The sequence below is a fragment of the Danio rerio genome, chromosome 2 (genome assembly GCF_049306965.1).
Source record: "Danio rerio strain Tuebingen ecotype United States chromosome 2, GRCz12tu, whole genome shotgun sequence".
Classification (NCBI taxonomy): Eukaryota; Metazoa; Chordata; class Actinopteri; order Cypriniformes; family Danionidae; genus Danio; species Danio rerio.
Window position 1 is genome coordinate 27,440,431 of NC_133177.1, and position 23,515 is coordinate 27,463,945.

The 23,515-nt window shown below is 34.2% G+C and overlaps 1 protein-coding gene and 1 long non-coding RNA gene across 3 annotated transcripts in view; one reads left to right on the top strand and one right to left on the bottom strand.

Annotated features, from left to right (window-relative positions):
• kcnh2a (potassium voltage-gated channel, subfamily H (eag-related), member 2a) overlaps positions 1–23,515 on the top strand; it is a 90,232-nt gene that overhangs the window by 29,675 nt on the left and 37,042 nt on the right. The gene's annotated exons all lie outside the window — the stretch shown is intronic.
• On the bottom strand, positions 18,692–20,306 carry LOC137487821 (uncharacterized). The gene is made up of 3 exons (XR_011006575.2): positions 20,235–20,306; positions 18,887–18,992; positions 18,692–18,762 (listed from the first exon to the last, which is right to left on the bottom strand). It is a non-coding gene; the product is annotated as an uncharacterized lncRNA (long non-coding RNA).

The window sequence follows — 23,515 nt, forward strand, 5'->3', positions numbered from 1 at the left end:
TACATCTAAGATAATATTTATAAACTTAAATGTTTCTTTGTATAATTCATGTAAAGTATTACTACGTAAATATACAAATACAAACTTTTATATTTGGCTGTAATTACTATATCATTCTATTACAATTACTATGTTATAACTACAAAGTTATAACGTTGTGATTACATTGCTCTAACTTTGAAACTACATTGTTATAACATTGCATTTACTATGTATCAACACAGTAATTACTATGCAATATTATTATAATTACTATGTATCAACATTGTAGTTACGTTGTTTTAACATAGTAAAAAAATGCATGTTGCATACACAGTATTTGGTTATTCATAGTTGTATATGTAAATATACACAGTGCACATGCAATTACAAACTTAATTACTCTGTCATTGCATAGTTTTTACAATGTTCTTGCATTGTAACTACATCCAAGATAATATTTCTAAACTCAAATGTTTCTTTCTATATTTCATGTACAGTATTTGTATATTAACATGTAAATAAATGCAGTGCATTCGTAATTACAAACTTTTATTTTGGATGTAATTACTATGTCATTACATTATAATTACTGTGTAGTAACTACAGTGTTTTAATGTTGCAACTACATTGTTATAACATAGTAAAAACTTTGTATGTTTTGTGGCCAAGATAATATTTAACTTAAATGTTTCTTTGTATATTTCATGTACAGTATTTGTGTATTTATACATAAATATATGCAGTACATTTGTAATTACAAACTTATTAAATATAAACTTTTATTTTTGAATGTAATTATTATGTCATTACATTATAATTACTATGGAATAAACATTTCATTAATGTTATAATAGTGTAATAACAATGTTGTTACATAGTAATTATGTAATAACAGTGTAATATTAATGTAATTACAATGTTTTTTTTTACATAGTAATTATAATTATTTCCAAAATGAAAGTTTGTAATTACATGCTGCATACTGCATTGTACACGTGTACTATGTATATTTATGTATACAACAACAACAAAAAACAAATACTGAATTTGCAACATACAATGTTTTTACAATATTTTTACATAGTAACTATAATGTAAAGACATAGTAATTACATCCAATAAGTTTGTAATTACATATGTACTATGTATATTTACTTATGAATACACAAATACTGAACATGAAATATACAAAGAAACAATTAAGTTTATAAACATTATCTTTATTGTAATTAATATAATGACATAGCAATTAAGATAGTAATTACATTTGTATCCTGTATATTTATGTATACAACTATTAAAAAAAACAAATACTGTATATGCAATATACAAAGAAACATTTGCATTCATAAATATTATCTTGGATGTAGTTACAATGTAATGACATAGTAAACTACAATGTATTGACACAGTAACTGCACACAAGACAAAAGTTTATAATTACGGAGTACATCTTTGATGTACATTTAATGTTATAACAATGTAATTACAATCTCATTACATCCAAAATGCAGTTTGTAATTACATACACTCAAATTATTTATTTATTTTTGCTCGTTCTAACTAATTTAAAATGAGCTAAAACAACACAATTCTTAATATTTCATTGGGACAACTTAATTTTTTTTAGATTTAATCCACATAAATTTGTTAAAAGTGTTAAGTTAACCTAATCAATTTGCGTTGGGACAACATTAATGATTTGTGTGGAACCCTGCATTTATTACAGTGTATGTACTGTGTATATTTATATATAAATACACAAATTCTGTACTTTAAAAATATTTAAATTTTATTAAACATAGTTTGAGCTACTAATGCATTATTAAAATTCAAAGTTGTGCTTGTTAGCATTAGTTATTGCACTGTGAGGTGAACAAATTTATTTTCAATAACCAATGTAAACAAAGATGAATAAATGCATAAATAAGTGCCTTTTTCATTCTTTGTTCATGTTAGTAAATACATTAAATAATGGACCATCCTAAAGTGTGACCGAAAATCAACAATCAATAATTAATTCAAATTCAGTTCTTTTACGTGCTCTTTAATAACACTCATACCTGTAGTTAATGCAGCATCCTGGGCAGGTTCATGTTGGTGGCAGCTGCACATGGCTGGCTGAACAGACACTTGCCCTAGATTCCCATTTGAAGGGCATTCCAGCAGAGCACAGAGGGAACGAGGTCATGCCAAAGGTCACATGGCACATGCCGCGAGGTGTCCTTCCATTTTCGGCTGAGTTATCTGGATGCCTCATGACAGAAAGATCTATATCTCCACAACTGAGCAGCCATTAGCGCTCGTGTGGGTGTGTGACCAGAGATGCTTAGTCATTTGTCTCTGTTTACACCACTGCCCTGTTGACAGCAGGAGCACATTTGGGGGTTATGTTTTATACAGTATTTCAAGCTACACGCAAACAGATATAAAAGTATTTAATAGATATGTTTTTGTTGTAGTACTTTTACAGTAGATTGCATTTTAAAAAGCTTTTCCAGTGTGTGTATACTTCGTTTGGTTTGTTGACATTCTTTGTTTTGTACTTTACTTTCCTTTCTTTCCATGTTTTTAGCTACAAGCCATTTGGTATCCGTTGATAAAGTTTCTATAAAAATTACTTGCTCTTTGATCCACTCTGTCTGGTGTCGTGACGTTGACTGCTGATCGCCATTGGACGGCTGTTCCACTGTTACTAGTTTGCCCAGTAGCTCTGTACATACAGTATATAAGCAGACTTGAGATGCAGTGAGGAGTTGACTGCAACAACTAGGTTTGAGTCAAAGTAAATAACAGGATGAGATTGTGGTAAGCTCTAAAAACAAGGCAGCTATGATAGATTTTCTTTTTTTTTGGATTGCTTTTGAAAACAGAAGCTTTGTTTCCATCCACCTATTTTTATGCACATTTTGGATATGTGCAATAAACATTCATTCATTCATTTTCTTGTTGGCTTAGTCCCTTTATTAATCCGGGGTCGCCACAGCGGAATGAACTGCCAACTTATCCAGCAAGTTTTTACACAGCGGATGCCCTTCCACCCATCTCTGGGAAACATCCACACACACATTCACACACTACGGACAATTTAGCCTACCCAATTCACCTGCAGCATGTCTTTGGACTGTGGGGGAAACCGGAGCCCCCGGAGGAAACCCATGCGAAGGCAGGAAGAACATGCAAACTCCACACAGAAACGTCAACTGAGGCAAGGTTCGAACCAGCGACCCAGCGACCTTCTTGCTGTGAGGCGACAGCACTACCTACTGCGCCACTGCCTCGCCCCTGTGCAATAAACAATCGGTTGTAAAAAAAAATTTTGCGCATAAATTTTATTTGCATTTTTGGATAGAAGCAAAGTTCCTGTCAGTTGGATTTAGGGAAGGGGTGATCGGATAAATTGTTGCTTTTGAAAACATTATCGGTTGGGTTAGTGAAGGAGGGGGGTGGGGATAATGGTCAGTTGATCAGTCACTAACTGACAAAGTGGCCTTTGGTGGATTTACACGAGAACAGCAGGCGCAAATGACACAAAGCATACACAATGGCCATTAGTGAATTTGCAGGAAAAAAAAAAACTGCAAAAAAAAAACCGTGGCTCCTGGAATGTATTTCACTCTGTCCATAAATGTATACAAGGGTACGTATTAATAATGCGCCTGGGTTGACAATTTGCCCCCATTCTTACATTATAACATTTTTCCTATTGGCCAGTTCTTTTTTAATAATTTTGACTATAATAAAGCTAAGTATCACTTTTTTGATAGGTTTTTATTATAATAAAAATGTATGTTAATATGATTAAGTGTGTTTTTTACATAAATATGTTACATGTAATAATGTTGAAACATTATTTCAAGAATAATAATAAACAGTTTCTAAATTTTCTATTAAATAAATTTTCAATAAAAACATTAACTTGCAACAGCAACATTACTTTTTTCAGTATTAATGTTTCTTAATTATCAAATCATGTTAGAATAATTTCTGGAGGAACGCAGGGCACTGAACAGAATAAATTAAATTTTGAAACATAATAATTCATAAGACAAAATTTCAGTTTTAACCATAGACTGTAAAAGATATGGACGTAGTATCGTTGACTTCACGGTTTCTGTAGAACCCAAAAGAAGCTAGGCGTGGCCAACCATCGCCATTTTGTTTGTGCATCATCGCACTGCCCTGGGAACACCAAACAAAGGCAAAGAGGCGAAGTGTGAGTGGAGCTACTAACGCCTGCTTAATACTTTATTACCTGTGACTCATTTGTGTTCTGATCCCATGTGCTTGGTTGTATATCAATAAAGTATTTAGACTTTTAAAAAGAATGTTCTAATGCACTGAGCCACTAAGCATTGTTCTTATGCCGTTTTTCTACAGGAGGAAAATGCAAATTACTTCCAAATACTTTAAATATAGTCTGTGCTAGTAAATGCAAGGCTGTTGATGAAATCCAGGCATAACACTGTATGAAAGCGTTTTAGATGACTATTCTACAGCCTACAGTTAATCGACCTGTCTGATTCTGGAGTGCATTGAAGTTCTAAAGAAAAATATAAATGATAAATAATCATAAATAAAACAAATACATTTATAGGGATGGTATATAAGTATATATTTTTACTTATCTAGGAAAAGGAGGCCACATGAATGGTTTGTGAGGACTATGAAGGGCACACAGCATGTCATATTATCTGATAATTGTAAGAAATAATTCCAAAAAGCAGCTGACTGTGTAAAGCCACATAAAACAAAACGAACGTGGTGAAGTGACTGCAACCAGAGAGACTTAGCTGTCACTCATGTGGCCACACCCTTAATTATGCAGACTTAAAATAACTTAATATAAACTAGTTGGATTAGTTATAATCATCCCCCTCACAGTTGTCATGAAGGGTAATATTAGCTATATATAATTTCAATAGAAGTTTGCTTTATTATGGAGCCAGGACTAGTGGAATTTCCATGAATTGCAGTTTCAGTTACTTCCGTATTTGCTTCACGATGGAGAGCAGGAGGTTGCCGCTTGGTTTTAGCACTATTTTGGACCAATAAATGCAGGCTTATACATATAAAATTATATATATATATAATTCGTTTTCACTTAAATAGTCTTATCATGCAGTATATTTAGTTTTCTTTAAAATAAAGGATTTCCTTTTGTACAATTTTGATACACACCCTAACCTCCTCTTGTTGAGATGGCTGTTTTGAATTTTACATTTTTTTAGATGCATGATCTGAGCATGATGCAAAATTGTATGAACTTCCAATATTTTGCAATGATGCATCCAAGGTTAAAGCAGAGCGAATGTCCAGCAAATGTTTTAAATCTTCAAACAAATTACTGAATTTAAGTATTGCACTTATTTTTGGACTGTTTTTTTGTTTTTCGACACATATTTTTGGACTGTTTTCAAATGCTATGCTGTTGTTGTAGTTATGATTGCAGATGTTGTTTAGGTGTCTTGTAATGAAAGTGATTTTTCACAGGTGTGTATTACGAAGGTGCTTGTTTTTGCAATGCCAGTGTCTGTGCCGGGAAACCTCTGACTCTCCTTACCAGAGATTGATGTGTTGTTTCAGGTGTTGTAATGCTGTAGGGAGACATAGGGAAACCTCGCCCCCTTCCCCTCGCAGAAGTGGCATCTCGCTGGCACTTCTCTCTAGAGTCTCAACCCACTTAAAGTGTCATTAGCTCATTTATCACAAAGAAACTGAGCTCTCGCCTGACCTGCTAGAACAGCCACCCTAAGCAACACACATCAGCCTAGTCTCTTTTCATCAAAAGCTTTTTTCATTGTTATTTTTCTTATTGATGTACCATTCAACTGGCCGTAGTGTGTTTGAATGAGTGTGCATGGATGATTCCTAGTGATGGGTTGAAGCTGGAAGGGCATCCGCAGCGTAAAACATATGCTGGATAAGTTGGCGGTTCATTCGCTGTGATGACCCCAGATTAATAAAGCTGAAAAGAAAATGAATGAATGAATGAACAAATTAAGATATTTTAGATGAAATCTAAGAGCTCTCTGACCTTCTGTAAACTACAACAGTCTTTCAGTGGTTTCAGTGGTTCAACTGTAATCATACGAAGCTCCAGGAACACTTTTAGGTGCACCAAAAATCTGTCAAATAGGCCTTATTCGCCTTTGTCTTCTTCTCTTCCTCATCAGGTCAGGGTGCTCATTTAAGAAATAGTTTTTCTCCAAGTACCACTATTATGACCAGTAGCAAAGTAAGTCTAATTATTTAGTTGTGTAAGAGTTGAAATATTACAAATATTTTGATATCTTTGACAATTCAAAACATGAGCTGAAAACAGAGACTGGTGACTTAACAACCCAGCAGGTGGGAATGCGGGAAAAACTAGTTCCTGCTGCATTTGCATCTGAGTCTGCTGAAACTCGGCTTCATCCCCCCATCTCACGCATATGGTCATTTCAATGTTTGAATGTTCTAGATCAGTGGTTCCCAACCTTTTTCTCTGGGGCCCCCCCCATGAACATATACAAACATTGGAGCCCCCCCACCATATAAATACACACGCACGCACGCACACACATATGTACCGTATATATTTATATTTTTATATATATATATATATATATATATATATATATATATATATATATATATATATATATATTACTGTATGTGTGTGTTTATGTGTATTTAGATAGACTTTGTCATACTGTCTAATCTTTTTCTTCGCCTCTGAAGAATCATTAAATTGATGTTTGTCTGCCATTTTTGTTTTGATTTTGCCTTTACGAGAAGTTGGACAAGCACATTGCGCAAGTGAGCAAAATGTTATTTATTTTAATTATTTTTACTATTATGTTGGAATTTTAAGCATGTGTTTTGATTTTTTTTTTTTGGTACTTAAAAATACATATATTCCTGAGAATTTTTTTTAAATAAATATTTCCCAAATTATGTTTAACAGAACAAGGAATTTAACAGTATTTCCTCTAATATTTGTTTTTCTTCTAGGCTTATTTGTTTTATTTTAGCTAGAATAAAATCAGGTTTAAATATTTTGAAACCTATTTTAAGATCAATATTATTAGCCCCCTTAAGCAATATATATTTTTGATTGTCTGCAGAAGAAACTACTGTTATACAATGACTTGCCTAAATACTCTAATTAAGCCTTTGAACTGCACTTAAATTTGAATGCTTATATTTTGAAAAACATCTAGTAAAATATTATGTGCTGTCATCATAGCAAAGATAAAAGAAACCAGTAATTAGAAATGAGATATCAAAACTATTATGTTCAGAAATAAGTAAAAAAAAAAAAAAAAAAAAAAAAAAAAACTTCTTTCCATTAAACAGAAATTGGCCAGGAAAAGGGTTGCTAATATTCAGGAGGGCTAATAATTCTGACTTCAAGTGTATATATACAGTTATTTTCCACCCTGCAAAGGAAAGAGAAATAAATACAATAGAATAAAAATATAAAACAAACTGTGGTTTAAGCATCTCCACTGTAAGAAAAACACTTCAGCTACAGAAATCCTTCAGTCAAGAGCAGAGAAAGATTTTCTCGTTATGTTTGATTAATGATAATAAAAACAGGCGGCAGCAGGAATATTTTGCGCTGTCTCTTTAATAGTTTCTCTTTCACGTCTTTTGATCCTCAACTCGTTTGTTTATTACACAAATGAGGGTTAATATAAATAATCACTAAACACCGCGTTTTGACACCTATTTGACCATTAAAGCGCTCACGTTAAGATGACTAGATGTCTGCGCTCCTCTGCTCGTCTCAGGGTGCGAATGAGAGCGAATGCTGACCGGCCGCATGCTTCTGACTGCGTGTGCGTGTTGCACACACACATGAGCACGCGGTCTTTCGCAACACATACAACTGGAAAGGGGGCGGTATATGATGCATATAATTGTTTATCTTGATTAATGCTTTTTTATAATCGTTTGAAATCGAAATCGGATTTTGGATTAATTGTACAGCCCTGTATAATAGTGGAGCATTTTTATGCCTTTTTCTACCTCAATACTTATCCTCTCCCGCGCCCCCCCTGTGAACTCTGGCGCCCACCTTAGGGGGGCGCGGACCCCAGGTTGGGAACCACTGTTCTAGATTAACCAAACTGACTTTAACTATCATGTTTGATATCATTTGATATGTCTCAGTGGGATTGGTACAATGGTCTCATTCTCTCAGAAATAGACATAATCAAAACAATAAATATATAACTTCAGGCATCTTTTGAACCACTGTGAAGGGTGTGACTTTTCCCTAAGTGTGAATGCCTTTTGTTATACACACACCCCCTTCCTTGAGGGAATTCTTGGATTATTTAAGGTAAGGTCTGAGAAAGATTCGGCGCGATTCTGCCTAACCAGATCAGCCCATAACATGGAGCCTGCTCCTAGTTATGTATATTTTTGAAGTCAGGTATGCATCTTTCATCTTGGATTTATCTTTGATAATTTGATGTGTTGTATTGATCATTTGTGAATTGACTGATTGAATTGGCATAATACATTTACCTGACTAATAAATTGTTATGTTTTGAATTATTCAAACCTCGTGTTATTATCACTGATAAATGTTGTTGTCCATAGCACTACAAGCCACTGTACAGGTTAGTAACGGAATAAAACATGTTAGACGGAGCAGTGTGGCACGCTATACAATGTTGTTAGAGATCTGACTAACAAATTGGCATTTATTTCAAGTATACTTGGACTGTAAAAGGCCAACTATTTAGAACAACAAAATATTGTTGAAACTACTTTTAATGTGGATATTTAGGCCTTCATCTACAAACTTATAATCCTGTGCGATTATTATTAAAATACTTTGTCTTGATTAAGTAGATAACAGATCTATGGGGACCACATAAAAATCTCCTAAATTGAGTAAGTAGGGTTCTGCCTTTTTAGGAGAGTGGTTAATCGCCTCTGTTTAATGACCAAGACTGACAAGCTTGTATTAAGAGATTGTATACCCGGCCGGTGCAAGACTCGAGATGCTATAGGAATCTGAGTAAATGAGAATAAGGTATAATAACAAATCAAAAGAATATTCAATCATAATCTAAAATAAAATGAAAGGAAACAAAATAATCTTCTCAATGTTTTATGATTGGAGTCAGATAAAACGAGGATAAACATATTAATATTCTAAACCATCTCATACTAAAAATGGAGTCAGATATGAGCTAAGTTTAATATAAATCAACATTGTGCACTGGAAAGACCGAACATGCAGTGAACCTTCATCCACCAGTGGATACCGTCATTGGACCAACTGGCTGGACCCTACAGTTGTACATCCCTGCAAGAGGCAGTTTAATTAAAATTAGAATATTCATTATTGTCGGATACTTTAAACATTTTGAATACAGTCTGAATATTAACACTGTGCTGTGCTTACAGGTGAATGAAAACAACTTTCATTTATGAATGAAAAATAATTAAATTAAAATGTGCTGTTCTTTTAATAGTTAAATAAAATCGGTTCTGTTATTAAAAAACTGCGGTACTTTAATCTATAGTAAAATAAAAAATGTCAAAATATGAACACAGGCTATTTACAGTACGTGTAGCTGTGAGTAACAATAAAACCTGAAGCATAAAAACTAATGTCAGCCTGAAGCCTTTGGAAATTTTAGAATGCATTGCTTTTAAGTTCTGCAAATATAAAAAAATGTCCTAATTGTGAAATAGCTGATGTTCTGATTCTCAAAATTGTGTGAGAACATGTACTACATCTTTTAAATAGTTTAATAATGACCATATTGTTCTATCTATGACAGGTGACGTGCTTTTTGATTCAGTGATTCACTCTAAGCCAACTTAGTTAAGCCAACTTCAGTTGTGACTGAACAAGCATCCCATTGACCAGTGGTGGTGAGGCTGGAGGGCCTTACGGCAATATACATTCAATAATAATTGGACAGGGCAAACAAATTGAACCAGATTTCCAATACATTGTTAAAGAGCCTTTATTATAACATTTAATAAGGGATAGTTCACCCAAAATAGGAACTTTCCTGTATTGATTCATTTTCAAGGCTTAGTCCCTTTATCTATCAGGGGTCGCCACAGCGGAATAAACCGCCAACTTATCCAGCATATGGTTTACGCAGCGGATGCCCTTCCAGCTGCAACCCAGTACTGGGATACACCCATACGCTCTCACATTCACACACATACACTATGGCCAATTTAGTTAATCCAATTCACCTAAACTGCATGTGTTTGGACTGTGATGGAAACCGGAGCACCTGGAGGAAACCCAGGCCAATACAGGGAGAACATGCAAACTCCACACAGAAATGCCAACTGACTGAGCCAGGACTTGAACCAGTGACCCTCTTGCTGTGAGGTGACAGTGCTAACTTCTGATCCACCGTGCAGCCCTGACTGATATTTACTGCACAATTTATTTTTAATCTCAGGCTCTGGTTATATATTCCCTGTTTTCTAACCAGGTGGATGGTGGCAGATGATTATATGCTGCATTGATCAGCTTGTGTGGGATGTGCAGGGAGTTTGTTTTTCAGGGAAAGCCCAATTATTTATTATAACTCTACCATTTTGCTACTAAGAAAAGCACTCCATGTTGTTTCTGTTACATACAAGTGTTTTCCTGTGTCCTAGATGTGTTTAAGCACTGACGGTTTTATGGGTAAAAATGTTTTCATGTTATTTTTGGCATGCGCTTGCATAAACAACAGCTGGGTTTGGGCTGCCTGCAGAAATTTCAAATGTTTTGACAATACTTTCTCTGATTTCAGAAATAAATAAATAAAAAAATAGAACAGAGAATATATGCCTGGTGTTTTTTTTTTCTCATAACTGGAAGAATACTTTGTGTGTATATTTAGACCTGAGCTTTGCTGGTATAAATGTTAATAGTAGCCTGCTTTGGTAAATTTACATTAAAGCATTCCAATCCTATGATGAATATACAAACTGCTTTTCGGCGGGTGGGGTGGGGGTCTTTCATGGTGTACAACTTGAGTACTTAGAATTATTTGACAATGTCGTCACTGTCAGCGCAAACAAACTGGAAACTTTTGGTTTATTTGTCTTGATTTCAAGTGAAGTGTCAGGTGCAGGTGTCGATTGTAAATGACGTCACTTGCATAGGAAGCGTGGGGGCCTGTGCTTGCAAGCCTTAAGGTACAAGTGCAACTCTGCTGCCAGACCATTCTTGGGTGGGGATATCCGCTGGTCGGTCGGTCAGTCAGTCAGTCAACAGCGGCCTCTGGTGGATTTATGCGAGAACAGCAGGCACGAAGGACACTCACAAGAAAAATTTAAGATCTGAAATTTGTACACAGCCGCCTCTGGTGGAATCGCAAAAAAAAACACTGCAGAAATACTTACCTCCTGGGACGTATTTCAATATGAGTTGTCACATTAATGCTAATGTAATCCAAAAGTTTTCATTTCATTGGCACTAAGTCTGTTTTATCCAAAGCTCAATTCTTTACCTTTAATTTTCTTTAATTTTTCAACCCACATGAAAAGTCTTGGGGTTATACTGGGTGGCATGCTCTCGTTTGATTCTCATATTAATTTCTCACATTCTGCTTTTTTTTTATTTGCGTAACATTGCGAGACTTCACTCCTCACTATCTCAACAAAGTACTGAAGTTAATTCAGAATTCAGCAGCTAGGAGTAGTTACCTGCTCACGTGCTTCTGATCACATAACTCTAATTTTCTTTCACTGCACTGGCTCCCTGTTCGCTATCGTATACAATACAATATCCTGCTCTTAACATACAAAGCTCTTCATAACTTGGCACCTCATTATCCTTCTGACCTTTTTCATTTGTTCACTACTTTGTGCTCACTGAGATCATCTTCTGCTGAACTGTTATCTGTTCCAAACTTTAAGATGAAGTCATTTGGTGGCATGCAGGGCTTTTAGTTGTACAGCACCAAAATGATGGAATTCCCCGCCTTTGCACATTCTCCAGGTGGACTCCAATTCCAATATCCAATTTTAATTCTCAGATAAAAACTTGTTTTTGTTTGTTTAGGATAGCATTTAATGATTTGCTGGTTTAATATTATGCCAAATGTTCATTTTACTGCTTGTAATTTTTATGATGTGCTTACGATGTCCTTGAGTGCTTTGAAAGGCGCCTATAAAAAAGATATTATTATTATTATTAGAAATCTGTTCTGAATTTTAAAAGCATGACGTATTCATAGCAAACTCATTGTGTCTATGTATCAGAGAATTGTATTTTTGTATTTTGCATCTGGAACTTTCACTGATACTACACTTTCATTACTTCAGACTTTCCGCATTAGTGGTTACACTTAAATACACTTGGTGTACACTTGAATACACCATCATACTAATATTAGGTGTGTGAGTAAATACAGCTTATGTGGTATTCTATTAAAAAATTGAGTAAACACCTATTATGTAAGTCGCTACTTTGCTCCTGGTTCAATTCTTCTAAATGCACTAATGTATCTAATTATGACTTATTTAATTTCTTAGAAACAGCAAGGAGAGATGGCACTTATTAAGACTTATATCAAGTCAAAGGCATTAGGCTTGAAGCGTTTCTACACTCTGGATGTTGTTGTGTTAACATACTCTTTGTGGTAACAGACTTAGCTTTCTCGTTGAATGGAACTGGCCTGGATCCAGAAACCCCATTAGTTTGCAAAACTGCATTAGAGGACACTTGGCAAAGGCTAATTGCAGTTATAATATACAGTCATGTAAAATGAAGTGGACAAATAGTTATGTTTCAATTAACCAGACCAAACTGTTACGCTACAGTATACTACTTAATTTTTTTCCAGACTACATAGAATTCAAAGTAGTGTTTGTTTTTGCAGAAAAAGAGGTTTAGAGGCAAATACAGCATTGTTTCACTTAAATTATCCATTCCATAAAACATCACATTGGATGTGCAAAGTTGGTCATTAGTCATCATGAAAAGTGCCTTTAGCTAGGTGTATCTCGAGCAAGGTTAGTTCATATTTCTGTCTAATGGGAAAAGGAGCCGTTTCAGAACAATCAGTGCCTTCAGACATGTTGTCCATCTTTAAACGATGCACATCTCCCAACAGACTGCAATGTTTTATTTTTTAATATATATATATATATATATATATATATATATATATATATATATATATATATATATATATATATATATATATTTTTTTTTTTTCTTTATTAGTAAACATGCAGTTAAAAATGTGTTTGTCAGATAACTATTTCATTGTCCTGTTTTTCAGTGGATGTCAACATGAACATCTCTCATAATATAGGAGCTCTTAGTGTCTTAGATATTTTTTGACAGAAGTGATGGATTCATTTTAAATTTAGATTTTTTTGATCAATTTAAATGTTTAAAGAAGATGTGATATGTCATCCTGGGCCACAAAACTATTAGTAAGGGTCAGTTATTGGAAATTGAGATTTATACATCATCTGGAAGCAGGAAAAATAAGCATTCGATTGATGTTTAGCTTGCTGTGATAGAATCATACTTGGCCAAAATACAATTATTGTAATATCTGGAATCTAAGTGTTCGAAATAAATTTGTTTTTAGAAAATCATCTTGAAAGTTGTGCAAATAAGTTTTTTAAAGCCATTTTAGTTTTGATATACTTAAAGAATGTGTTTTTTCTGCTTGTTCAAATTACTTTTTTAAAATGAGCTGAAACAACACATTTCTTGAAATTTTCATGGGGACAACTTCATTATTTTATGTTCCATTCATTTCATTTTTAATAGCTACCTTAATTCTTCATTTTAATTAACCTAATTGAGTTCCGCACAATCGATTGGTGTTGTGACAACATGAAGCAATTAAGCTAAATGATCAGTTTTTGCAATTTTAAGTGGATTGAACTTGAAACAATTGAACTTGATGCACTCACACTGGGCTATGCGAACTGTGCCCGGGCACATTTCTCAGTTTGTTTGACAAGTGTGAGTGCTGTAAATCGGGCCCATGTTTGGTTCAGTTGGCCAGCCCTGGCCCGGTTGGAAGAGGTGTGCCAGAGCACGGTTGGTTGGGCTTTGGCGTGGCATGCCTGTAGTGTGAGTGCTAAGCGCCTGAGCGCAAAACTACAAATCCAATGTCACTTTTAAGGAACTGCTTCATATGAATTTAATAATCATTCTTACTTTTCAATGCAAACTGTCATAGTTTATTAAAGATGCAAACGCTGCACGTCAGCTACACCATCAGCAAACCTCCTAATACATGCAGCACAAAGACTTACGGATAACTTCATAAACTTCAGCAAAATATTTGACTGTGGGTCACTGCATCCCGAATGACTAAAATTAATGCAAAAAAAATATGACTAAAGCAATCTCCACCGTGATGAGCGAGAGAGCTTGTCATCTTGGTAAACTGAATAGTTGCATCATTGTTGACAGCAAAATGCAGGATGAGTGCAGGTCATCTGGGGAAAGGGGAAGGGGGACAATCGCGCTTCAGCACAGATCAAGGCAACTGTACTTGTGTGAGTACGCCCTAAGTTGTCCCAAAAACCTAAAAAAAAATGTGTTGTTTCAGCTTATTTTAAATAAGTATTTTGAACAAAATACAAATATATTTTTTTTAGATTGTACTTATGGAAGGAAATTTGCTATATTTCTTCATGGAAGATGATCTTTACTTGATAATCTAATGACTTTTGGCATAAAATAAAAATAAGTCATTTTGACTCACACAGTTTCCATTTATTAGAACCTCTATGTTATGCTGCTTTGACACAATCTACATTGTAAAAGCTCAATAAACATAAACATAAATTGAATTGAATTGACTTGGCTTTTCCCTCAGATACACCCATGTATTATAAGACGTTTTGTGCTCCAGGGTCACGCATCAATGTATTTTCTCTTCAGTGTTTGGACTTCCAGCAGTGAAAAACACTGAACTCAAAAAAAAATATATATGACATTAAATTATCTTAAATTTGTTTTTAAATGTTTAAATAATCATGTTCCAATCCTGTTTTCTGATCTAATCAGTAGGCATCAAACAACTGACAGAGTTACAAGGGCTACGGCTAATGGTGACTGTCTAGTGCCAAAGTGTAAGACCTCATTTGGTCAATCTGTCTTCTCTGTAAAGGGAGCCAAACTGTGGAATGATTTACCTGTTAGATTAAAATCAGAAAGTAATTAAATATTTTTAGTAGTGTTCTTAAAAAGTGGTTAAAGGAAAACAGCAGTGTTTGCACAAATAGTCTACTGTTAGTTTGTTGGATCATGTCACCTTTGCTTTTGCTTCAATAATTTTATGTAAAGTATTATAATGTTTGTATATGTTTTTATTATATTTCCATTTTGTAAATTTTTTCAAGCCTCTTGTGGACAGATGTTGAGAATTAGCAAGTTTGCTAAAACACTTAAACAAATGCATTTGGTTGTCCAGTGTAATTGTGATGTCCATGTCAAACAAACAAATAAATAAATAAATAAACTCTGAAAACTGTACTGACACAGTTTTAATTTACTAGAGCTTCTATGATAAGCTGCTTTGACACAATCTACATTGTAAAAGCACTATAGACATAACCCAGATAGCAAAATACACTCGGGCCAGTTCCGGCTAGATTGTCGCCTGCCGGAGACTAACCCCTCGGCCCAACTTCGGCTGCCGGACTCGGGCCGGATGCCTGTGGACTCACTGCCTGATTCCGGCCCGAATCAAGCGGGCCAGATGCGGCGGCCGTAAGCGAGCCGACGCTGCGCATCCGCGCCGGAATCGGCGCGAGGGTAATGTGCGCTGCGGCCCGGAGCTGGCGCGACTCCGTATTTATACACCTTATAAAACCTTTTGGTATTACATTGGTACTTGATATATGGTATTACAACCATTTGAATTTATATAAAAGCAAACACAGGCTATAATGTAAACACAAAGTGTAAGCACTGCGTTTAACCTTTGAATAAAGTGCAAACTGCATACATCTTCTGTAACGAAAATAATCAGACAAATGACAAAATAAATAAATGTTAAACGTTTATTGATTGCATGAAAAAAAGTACTAAAATTTTATAAATAATTTTGTAGTGCACAAGAATATCAATATAAAAACAACAATAAAACAACACAATAAAGACACAGAAAGATTTAAAAAATCTAAAAATTACACACAAACACAGATGTTTTTTAAAACAACCCTGTTTTCCCAACAGACTTGAATTAAAAATTTGTAAAAAAAAACAGCTAAATTTTATATAAACCTAAATATAGAAACCAATTTAAGATATAGCAAGAAACATCTTAAAAATACCAATGACAATCCCTAAAATATCCAAGTCAAACTTGTAAAAAGTACTGCAGAATTCTGAAGAAACATCTTGAAACATTTTTTAATAAAACATTAAAATAATAATAAACAAACAAATATATATATATATATATATATATATATATATATATATATATATATATATATATATATATATATATATATATATATATATATATATATATATATATATATATATAATTGCAGAAGTATAAAGTCAAACTTTTTTTTTAAATAAACTTGAACAAAATCAATTGCACAAACAGCAAGACATGAGTGAGATGATTATACATTTCATATATATACACGTCTTGTGCAATTTTATATTTATAATTTTATTTGTATTACGTTTATTAAAAATGTATCAAGATGTTTCTTCAGAATTTGGCGCACACACATACATACATACCATACATATATATATACACACACACACACACACACACACACACATATATATATATACATATACATATATATATATATAAATGCAAATGAAAGAAACAAATTGTTCAAGTATCAGGGAACATCCTAATACACTTAAAATGTTGTTTAAAAAAATAAAACAAAATAGTGATGTAGACATTTGACACATTAGCTTTCTCTTCTTTCTTCCTCCATCCCTGTCAGGGGCAAGTTGTAGCTACCTTGTAATGCATTTTTCCACTTCTTTATCAGTGGCGTGGTATGGACATTTGTCCTCACTCCATGTGTGATTAAAAGATAAACAGATAATTAGTAGTGAACAAGTACTAATGTAAAAAAAAAAAGAAAAAATTAGGAAAAAAGTAGGCTACCTACGAAGCAAAAAAACTATCAAAAAAAACAAATAAACTTAAAACACTTTGAAATTAGCAAGAGCTTGAACTTACCAGTTTCTTCATTTGTTCAGGCTGCTCCTTTAGTTGATTTTCAAGCTTTTCCAAATCAAATTGGCCAAAGGAAGGTCAAATGTGTTTACATCTGGAATTTCATCACGTCTGTTTTGGTTTTGTGAGAATCAGGCCCAGCTGCTGCTTTATGACGTTGCATGATTTAAAACTTCAGCCAGTCGTGCTAAAAAAGAAAAATAACAGATTAGTATAAATCAACCTGTAGCTTATTCTCATACAATCTCATGCATTAAACCTTAACAAATTTAGTGATGTCTTCAATTCTTACAAAGACATCACGAGATGCAATAAGTTCTGTCTTGATCTCAAACTGCACTAGAACAAAGACTGTAAATGTTCATAGGTGTACTGCAGGGGTGTCCAAACTTTTTGGGCCGAGGGCCAGATGCAAAAAAACAAACGTTATCGCGGGCCAAATTTTACATACATCACACAGACACATGTATATATATATATATATATATATATATATATATATATATATATATATATATATATATATATATATATATATATATATATGAATACAGTTGAAGTCAGAATTGTTAGCCCCCCTAAATTATTAGCCACCGTTTATTTTTTCCCCAATTTCTGTTTAACGGAGAGTTAAACATTTTTTTCCACACATGTCTAAACATATTAGTTTTAGTAACTCATTTCTAATAACTGATTTATTTTATCTTTGCCATGATGACAGTAAATAATATTGGACTAGATATTTTTAAGACACTTCTATACAGCTTAAAGTGACATTTAAAGGCTTAACTGGGTTAATCAAGTTAACTAGTCAAGTTAAGGTAATTAGGCAAGTTATTTTATAACAATGGTTTGTTCTGAAGACTTAAGGGGCTAATCATTTTGACCTTAAAATGGTTCATGAAAAAATTTAAACCGCTTTTTATTCTAGCCGAAATAAAACATAAGTCTTTCTCCAAAAGAAAAAATATTATCAGACATACTGTAAAAATGTTCTTGCTCTGTTAAACATCATTTGGGAAATATTTAAAAAAGAAGAAATAAATCAATGAGGGGCTAATTCAGACTTCAACTGTGTGTAGACAGACAGACAGACAGACAGACAGACAGACAGACAGACAGACAGACAGACAGACAGACAGACAGACAGACAGACAGATAGATAGATAGATAGATAGATAGATAGATAGATAGATAGATAGATAGATAGATAGATAGATAGATAGATAGATAGATAGATAGATAGATAGATAGATAGATAGATAGATAGATAGATAGATCATAACAAGAACTGCTGCTTAATTGAATGCATGTAATAGCGACACCCGGTGGTTATTTATTGAATTACGTTCATTTTTGTATAGCAGGCCAGATTCTATTGATATTTATAAAAAGCCTCGCGGGCCGTAGTTTGGACACGCCTGGTGTACTGGAATGTACAGTATCTGTGCATCTTGATGGTGGTCTTAAGATTTCTGCCATAGTCATTGATGGTGATGGTACTTGTGGTGCTGCCTTGATTTCTGAAATCTTCATACCTGCTTTTTATCCAGCCTCTTTGTTCCAAGTAATTTTTCTTCATCACGGTATAGATGTGTCTATACTGTCCCTTAATCAGATACATTTACAAAACAAAACATCACTTTAGTATAGTGCCAGGGCAAAACTCACAGGTTGTAATAGATCAATGACATAATGTTGACAGTATGTGTTTAAAATAATTGCAAACAAACCTGTTCTGTCTTTAGATGTATGACAGGCGATCATCATCCTCATCTGTCTACCAGTCAGAAATCACAGTTGCGTGTGGATGTTTGAGTCGAGCTTCCTCATATGCATCTATAATAAAACATCACATTGTTGTTAACCTCCCGTAAAGAAAAGTTCAAATCCTGAAATACTATCAAAGTTAATTAATGCATATAATACCTATAGTGTAAATAATCAGTACACAGAAGGTTGCACAAGATTTATTCGGAGATTCATGCAGAGTGACAGCCTTATGAATCTGAGACATAGATTTGTAAGATGGTCAAGCACATGCATTATTCTGTACCCATGAAGATTAACCTACCATTGTGAAAAATGTTTGATGATGATAGCCAATAACAATAAACCATTTCAGCTGTTTGTGAAGCAATTAGTAATGTAATGTCTGAAAAGCTCAATCTATGTTGAAAATGTATCAGCAGTTTACAGCTTATAATGGACTTTTAGCACACAACTATAACATGCCTATTCACGTTCAAAAGAGTGTGCCATTGACTTCTTTGGTCGTGATGTGCTGCAAAATGATCTCACTAACCTTTGTTAAACAAGAACAATAAGACTTAACCAACAAATATTGTTACCCATTCATTTAAATCAGAATTTATCACTGTCAATAACATAAAAAAAAAACATCAAAATCTGCTTTAAGACGTTCAGTTTTACATTAACTGACCATTACAGCTTGAACAAAAGATATAATTGATTCACATAGGCTAACACATATGAATTAAAGTGCATAGTAATATATTTCTCTTGGATAATTTAAAGAGAATAGTAAACAGTCGAGTTTCGATCATTTTCGTGACTAACTGCATAAACAAGATAAACAATAATATTTTATTAATCCAAAACGATTAGTTTTTATTTACACATAATCACAGAATTAATACTGTTGGATAAGTACACGCCTGTACAATGATTTTTTCAATATCCACGGTACTTTATAATGTTAAATCAGGGAAAAAAAACACGTTTTGCCAAGTTAGTTAATGGATTCGTCTACAGAAACTTTCTTTAACGCAAAGTTAGCATAAACACAAATTCGTTTCATGTTTCTTTAAAATAATTAAAATAGTTTTCAGTTACTACACACGTTACAATCTAACATTGTGTAAAAGGAAAAGGAACTTTCAGACGTGTTTGTAACTGTTAGCGTTAGCATACATTAGCTCCAGTCGTGTTTCTTAAAGCAAGTTACATTTCGTATCAAACTGTTTTAAATTAATAAACGCTGTTACAACCAAACACCGTGGAAATGTTTTAAGCTCTAAATTCGCTAATTATACAGTACACAAGCAGTAAAAAGCTTACCTTTCTGACCGGAATCCACGTGAAATCTTTGAAAAACCAAACTTTTTCTTCTTGTGATCTTCGTGCCATGGTGGTTGACAACCAGCTTTTTGGAGCATTACCGCCACCGTCTGGATTGGAGTTTGGATCAGGAGTTTAGTCACGTATGTGTTTATTATGAAACCAACTTCTGCTTTAAAAAAAAAACAGTCAGCACAGGAGCGTGCTATCTCAAAAATAAGCGAATTTTACATAGTTTTTCTCTAGATGACATGTATAATCTATTTATAAATAATATTGTTTTGTTTGCGTCTAAACATTGCGACCATCCACACTAAATATTCTTTTTTTTTTTTTTGCTATCGTACCATGAATATTTTCTCAAATTATCATTAAACGTGGAGCTAACAGATTACTAGATAAAATAAGAACTTAATCGGTTGCCATCAGCCGAGTCCTTGCCAGAAGCGGCCAGGATATGGTTGACCGGAATCGGGCCAGTGCTTTACAGCCGCATCACAACCGCATGTGCGCGAGCGAGCTGCGGGCCGCACTCGGCCCGGATAACACTCGCCGATGCCGAGTCGGAGCCGGAGGCGCCGGAGGGCAGCCGAGCTCGGGCCGATTACTGCCTGCTATCTGGGAAACATAAATTGAATTAAATATGAGAACAGACTCTTACACAAAAGACTGACACTGAAACTTATGTAATAATTCACATTTATCAATCGCCTTTTAAGTGGATGTGCAAAATAGCTTGAAACAACAGTTTAAAAAGGCGACTGCTTGGTGACTGCTTTCCCAACTGGTTGTTTATAATGGCTGTATAGATTGTTTTGTTTTTTGTTTGTAAGACTTGGCACATTTTTGACAGAAAAATTAAAAGGATGTTGTGAACTAACATAAAATTTTATAACTGTCAACATTTTTTTCAGCATCTAATCTTTTTAGTATTTTTAGTATCATTTGTTATTGTGATGTTTCATTGAGCTTTGTTTATTTGGTTCTTTCCAGAAGTCTTTCGCTGGTTGGTGTTAAAGATAAGTGAAGATTATAGTTTCAAATATTTATCTGCAATGACACAACAAGAATTGAGCAGTCAAAATAGAATAATCTGACAAAGTGACTATGATAAGAGACAAAAACACCTTGTTGTCTGAAACTGACTCCATTATGCAGTGCCGTTAGGGCTCTCAGCCATCAAATAAAGATTGTGATCTTTGTTGACGCATGTGAAAGGTGACTTAACATGCATGAGGTCAGTGATGGGCAAGTAATTATGCTGTCAGGGGTCATCTGAACTCTATGACCCATAGATCAATGGTTTTTGAAGCAAACGCCAACCAGGACATCAACATAAGTGAATGGTCAGAGATACATTGGCCATGGTGTTTTATTGTTCTTTGGCAGTGAATATATGGTGATAAACATTTATAACATTTTTTAAATTCATTTTCATTATTTATTTGGTATTATGAACTAATGAACAATATTTTTCAGTATTCTTTCTATTAAAGGGGTGGTCTTCTACGATATCATATTTTAAACTTTAGTTGATGTGTAATGTAGCTGTCTGAACATAAACAACATCTCCTATGCTAAAAAATCAATGCATATGGGGACATTGCCTTTTACAGAATCAGGGTAGCAAAGCCTACAGCGAATGAAGTTTGGGGACAATAAAAAAATACATCCGGGTTAGTGAGACAACAAACCCTTAAAGTTATGCACATACACCACGCGCATACACCCAGCACAGTGAAGGGGCGTGGCCAGAGGTGCTATAATGTTATAGCAGAGAAAGCTAAAGAGAATTATAAAAAATATAAAGCAAACATTTGACAAAGGCGGGCTTTCAGAGGAACTAGACAATATGACAGTCGTTTTCATGTTAGCTGAGAAGCTTATATAATCAAAGTAAGATATATGAAAACATAAGGTGACACAATCAAGCCTTAAAAATACACTCTGGACCACTCCTTTTATAAAAACGGATAAAATACAGAATAAGACAATAACAATAACAAAGAGAAAATATCTTTATTAATTTGACAACAAACACATACATTTTCACAATACCTGCTAATATAGAAACACACTGCAAATAGTACTGATTACAATGGAAATGTGTAGAGGGAGGCGAAAAGTGATGAACCCAACGACTTCCTGAATAGAGTCAGCTCTTTTAATGTTAATTGTGTAATTTTTAATTTAATGTAAGATAATTAATGCTAAAATAAACAAACAACAAGGATCAGTATGACCGGAATGTTAACCATTACATATGTACAATCACACTGGTGTGATTAGAACATTCCGAACACACGTAAATTTAAATCTGACAGTTCGCGTTGAGGCGTAGAAAGAGATGCTCGGTGCTTTTGACAAATCTAATTTTATCAGTGTTTTCAAACAAATATTTATTTTTGGTTTCAGACATGTTTATGTTTTTCTATATGCATCTGTTTTTTTAACTTGCATTGGATTTATGCATTCATGTATTTGCATGTGTTATGACAATTTTCGAGCATACATTGTAATAATGTAATGTATATATTTATATACTGCCTTTATCGTGTATGGCCATACATCCAAAGTGGGGGTCTATCCACACCACTACCAGTGTGCAGCATCCACTTGGATGATGCGACAGCAGCCACAGGACAATAGCACCTGTGCATTCACAACACTCCAGCTATTGGTGGAGTGGACAGCAAGGATATAATAGTTTTGTTTTTTTTCATTAGTTTTGACTTTTTGTTTTCAAATTCAGTTAGCTTTATGTAGTTTTTAGAGGCAGATTTACAAGTTTTTATTAGTTTCTACATTTTGAAATTGCTTAGTATTAGTTTCATTTTTATTAGTTTCGGTATTAGTTTTGCGTTTTTGTTTGTTTGTTTTTTTTGTTTTTGTTTTTCTAAATAAAGATATTTGTTAAGTGCAAGATTTAAAAACATCAGAATAAGTATTGTATAATAAAAACATGCTGTCCTGGGAGAGAGCCCTGAGCTCATAAGTTCCTCGAGCCCAGGGCTCCCTCCCATTTGCTAGGCGAGAGGGGAGTTTGAGCTCAGGTAGAACTCGAGAACTCCCCTGCTGTAGCAGCTAATGAACGGATAGTGATTGCTCTTAAGAGATAACTACTTACTAGGAGCATGTCTATGATTCTGATATGGATTAGTCAATTAACTTAAGTTGCATGTTTTTTGATGGTGGGAGGCAACTGAAGAACCCAGGGGAAACCTCCACACAGAAAACTCCACACAGAAACGTCGGCTGGCTTGGTAAGGACTAGAACCAGT